The sequence below is a fragment of the Sander vitreus genome, chromosome 24 (genome assembly GCF_031162955.1).
Source record: "Sander vitreus isolate 19-12246 chromosome 24, sanVit1, whole genome shotgun sequence".
In the NCBI taxonomy this organism is placed as follows: Eukaryota; Metazoa; Chordata; class Actinopteri; order Perciformes; family Percidae; genus Sander; species Sander vitreus.
The window spans coordinates 342,501-347,500 of NC_135878.1; the positions used below are offsets into that span (position 1 = coordinate 342,501).

Genomic DNA, 5,000 nt, shown 5'->3' on the forward strand with positions numbered 1-5,000 from the left:
TTGTATGTTAGTTTGTTTTGTTTTCTTCGAGACCGCAGAGGGTGGGAGAGGGTTTTGGTTCTTATTCGAGTGGATCGGGACCCAGCTCACGGCCACCTTTTCTGGGTTGAATGTACTACTTCTGTCGCAGCAGCACGTTGTTCAAGCACCCATCTGTGGACTCCTTCCTCCAGCTCTGGCCATCTGGATTTCAGCGCGACTAGCTTTCTTTGTTTTCTTCATTGCAGTAAGACTAACCTTTTCTCCAGTCCCTCACAAGTTTCTCTCTCACTCCAAACTCTCCTTCTGCTGCTCGATGACCGCTTTCCGGCTGCGTGTTTTACTACCTGCAGTCTCCTGCAGCTTCTTTTCTTTCTCAGTTGTCTTTAGGAGCAGCATACAGTCCTCACAAGCCTAGAGCGGTAATGTTTTCAGCATGAAATAACATTTAAAACATGTTATATTATATATATTAGTCGCACCTGACTATAAGTCGCAGGACCAGCCAAAGTATGAAAAGAAGTGAGACTTATAGTCCGGAAAATACGGTAATCAAAGGATTAAAAAACATGATATTCAGGACAGCCCTAGATATAACCGAGACTGGAAGATTCATCGATTAGAGGTTCTGAGTTTGGACTGATCGTCCAGCCCAAACTCAACGTATGTATGAGAGAACAAACACAGGAGGCGGGAGTCACTCCGCCGCTGTGTTGGTAATTACTGCCCCCGCTCTCGGCTACTGAGGGCGACATTCACACGGAGAGAGGTGGCGCCGAGGCAATCTGTGAACTCTGACACCGGCAACCTTTAGCTGCAGATACAGAACAAATCAAATCTACTGTACAGCATTTACAAGACGCACTGGGGGGGGGGGGGTGCATGCATACAAGCCTATCATCCCAGGTGGGAGAGAGTGTGTGTGTGTGAGTGTGTGTGAGTGTATGAGTGTGTGTGTGTGTGTGAGTGAGTGTGTGAGAGTGAGTGTGTGTGTGTGTGTGTGTGAGTGTGTGTGAGTGAGTGAGTGTGTTTGTGTGTGTGTGTGAGAGTGAGTGTTTGTGTGTGTGTGTGTGTGTGTGTGTGTGTGTGTGTGTGTGTGTGTGTGTGTGTGAGTGTTTGTGTGTGTGTGTGTGTGTGTGTGTGTGTGAGTGTATGAGTGTGTGTGAGTGTGTGTGAGTGTGTGAGTGAGTGTGTGTGTGTGAGTGTGTGTGAGTGTGTGTGTGTGAGTGAGTGAATGTGTGTGTGCGTGTGTGAGTGTGTGAGTGAGTGTGTAGAGTGAGTGTGTGTGTGAGTGAGTGAGTGTGTGTGTGTGTGTGTGTGTGTGAGTGAGTGTGTGTGGGTGTGTGTGTGAGTGAGTGAATGTGTGTGCGTGTTTGTGTGTGAATATGTGTGTGTGTGTGTCTGTGAGGGTGTGTGTGTGTGTGTGTGTGTAGTGAGTGAGTGTGTGTGTGCGTGTTTGTGTGTGAATATGTGTGTGTGTGTGTGCTAGTGAGTGTGTGTGTGTGTGTGTGTGAGTGAGTGAGTGAGTGTGTGTGTGCGTGTTTGTGTGTGAATGTGTGTGTGTGTGTGTGTCTGTGAGTGTGTGTGAGTGAGTGTGTGAGTGTGTGTGTGTGTGTGTGTGTGTGTGTGTGTGTGTGAGTGTGTGAGTGTGTGTGTGTGTGTGTGTGTGTGTGTGTGTGTGTGTGTGTGTGTGTGTGTGTGTGTGTGTGTGTGTGTGTGTGTGTGTGTGTGTGTGTGTGTGTGTGTGTGTGTGTGTGTGCCAAGCAGGACTGTAGGTGCAATGAGAGGGGAGGTGTGAGGGAGACAAAAGGGGGCCTCGGGAAACACAAATTAAAAGCCTTAAATGTCACCGCACACAGTATTGCTTTGCGACACAGGTCATTACTCGCCATATTATTCGCAGCCTTTTACAACATTAATAACCTGGAAAATATCGCAGCCGATTGTTCAGAAGTCTCTCTCAGAAAATAAAGAAATATGGAGGTCTAGTTTTCCTGTGACGTAAACTGATTGGAGACGATTTTATGTGTTCTGTTGCTCTTAGTTCGGACAGAAAAACCGACAAATGAGATATTTTTACACAGATATTTTTCGTTTTTTCCCCAACTTGGACCCTGTTGGTGTCTAAGTGACTAATGTGAACAACAACCTTTGACATTGGTCCAGTATAAAGCAAGAAGCATCAGTCAGCGTCCACTAAAAGTCCTGTTGTTGCTGCTGACAGACTTAGATTATTATTCTAAGTGTCTGACAACATTATGAAAGGATCCCTACAGAGATAGACCTTTTAGTTAAAGAGGAAGATCCTTTTAGTTTAACATGAAACAGCCCCGAAATCACCATCACCAAACTACACCAGACTCCATGTAAATAATCAGGACTTTTAGCGTGTATAGAGCCAGCATATCTCCACCAGACTCCATGTAAATAATCAGGACTTTTAGCATGTATAGAGCCAGCATATTTCCACCAGACTCCATGTAAATAATCAGGACTTTTAGCGTGTATAGAGCCAGAATATCTCCACATGTAAATGGGTGAATTAAGGGTTTATTTCAACCAAACCAGAGTGGTGATTGTTGGAACAGTGGAAAGATGAACCAAGACGGCTTTTGATAGTTTTATTTAATTTCTGTCCACTTTGAATGAAGTGTGTTTTACGATGGTAAAAGTCCTGATTATTTACATGGAGTCTGGTGGGTTGTTAAACATTTGAAAAACACCAAAACCGGGGTGGGGTCCATCTGTCCGTCACAGGTCCACCACAACAGTTAGTTTTTTTTACCTTCTGAGTTCTGCAGACTGTTGGCGTAAATGCTGCGAAGGCTACCAACACGATTTAGTTTCCACGCTTTACGTTTGGCTGCGTCCCCCAATGGCAGGAAGAGATAAACAGAGGACAGAGTGGAGGACATTTACAAGAGACAACAGAAGAAACGGGAGCGTTGAGGAGGATTCAGAGGAGGGGCGGGGCTTGTGGCGAGAGTGTGGGGGAGCCAATGAGCACGATGAAGGGAGGAAAGTAAGTTTGCAACATAACGAGCATCTGAAAGTATTTATAATGATCCCACAACGTAAAACCCAATTCGGGAGTTCCTCTTTCTCATGTGTGGCCCTCCCACGGAATATATTGTATGTACAAATTCCCACGTAGGAAAGCTTTTTTTGCACACCTCTTTTGTCGGCAGGTGTGTAGGATATGATCAAAAGTAGCAGATCAGAAGCTTAGAGAAAGTCCCACACACTGACTGACGTTTCGGTCTCAGACCTTCATCAGGCAAATGTACAATGTTCAAATTCCCACACTTTCTCATGTCTAACAAAGAGTTGGTTGTTGAGTAAGCAAGCTTGCACACATCTATAAGATACTGTATATGTGTGTGTGTGTGTGTGTGTGTGTGTGTGTGTGTGTGTATGCCACAAGACGTGTCAGAGAAAACCGAAATAAGTCTGAGTCTAAACACCAACGAGACGGAAGAAAAAGAAACCAAAGACCGGACTCCAGACCAGGAACAGACATGAGTACTACAGCAATGACTTCTTGTACAAAAGGGAACATTTTACTATTCCTTTTATTCACTCCAAGTTAAAAGAAGACTGCAAAAGAAAGGAGAGCTTTTACTGTGAAAACATCAGTGCGGCGGGAAGAAGAGTTGAAGCTACATTGACCACATCGTAACACAGTGATAAGATTGGAGAATAAATATAGAAAAGCTAGAAACATCCACACAGAACACCACAGAAAGATTATTGATCCAGATTAACGTGCTACGTCCACACAGCAAGGCTTAATGCTTAATTGTGATTTGTTGCTCAGAGCCCATTTTTTGTTTGGCTGTTCACATGACCTTATAAAACGTGGCCTGTATCAGATTCCAGTGAGAACTGTTTGTGGTTTCGAACTGACCCGCATGATCATAAGACCAATAACAATGACATCAGACGCGGCACGCTGTTGCACTTACAGGTTATGGAGGAAGTCAGCATTTTCACTGATGCTACTTAATGAGCATAACACTAATGAGGTCTAACACCTCCCTCTCCCTCCAGTGACCTGCTCCATCACTGTTCTCCATGTTGTAGCCTAGCAGACTGACTTGGTCACTTGACCCCAAAAAACTAACCTGATTTGGGCCACTTTTGCATGCAGTCTGAACGTAGCTATTAAGACAAAAATATGCAAACCAGAAGAGATGTTTGGTGTTTAAAAACAAGATTAAAACATGTATTTTTTCCTCAGGATTTTTGAGGCTTGACTGCAGCTGTGATTCTTTTTAAGGTGGTCTCGCTGCGAGCTCCGTGACCTCTGACCTTTGCTCCTTTTAATGCTTTTTAATGCTCCGTCTTAAACAGAAAACACTTGGTAATATTTACTCCCCCGGGGCTACTGTGAGCATTTACGGAGGATGAAATACAGTCGTAGAGGCCGACACTTTAAATGTTACTCTGCTTGTTTCCCTCGCCCCCCCCTCCTCCTGCCACAGCAGGCGAGGCGAGTTAAAGGCGACGGTTTCCCCGCTTTAAAATGAGTCAAATATACTGAAGCTGCTCAGCGCTGTGGGGGCCGATCTCAGGAACATTATCATCAAAAAATGAATCACAGTCGCTTTAAAAAGGTCACAGGTTGATTCCTGAAAGTGAAGCTCACGGACTGCAGAGCTTCAGATAAAGTCTGAAATAAAAGAGGTTTCTGTATGTTTTATATTGATGATGTAAGACACAGAAATGTAAGCTGTATTTTCTTATGGAAGAGTTTTCTTCGTAATATTTCACACACAAAAAACTGGGAAAAAAGGCGTCATATTTAAAGATAAAAATTTTACATAAAAATGTAAAAAAATAGTATGTATAAATAAAGGAATATAAGACACACAATCACAGACACACACACACAGACACATACATACACAGACAGATACATACACACACACACAGACAGATACATACACACACACACACACACACACACACACACACACACAGAGAGAGACACACACACACACAGATACAGACAAACAGAC

At 43.9% G+C, this 5,000-nt stretch overlaps 1 protein-coding gene across 2 annotated transcripts in view; it reads right to left on the reverse strand.

Moving 5' to 3' along the window:
- Nucleotides 1-5,000, reverse strand: part of agap1 (ArfGAP with GTPase domain, ankyrin repeat and PH domain 1) — a 201,394-nt gene that overhangs the window by 38,867 nt on the left and 157,527 nt on the right. The window lies entirely within an intron of this gene.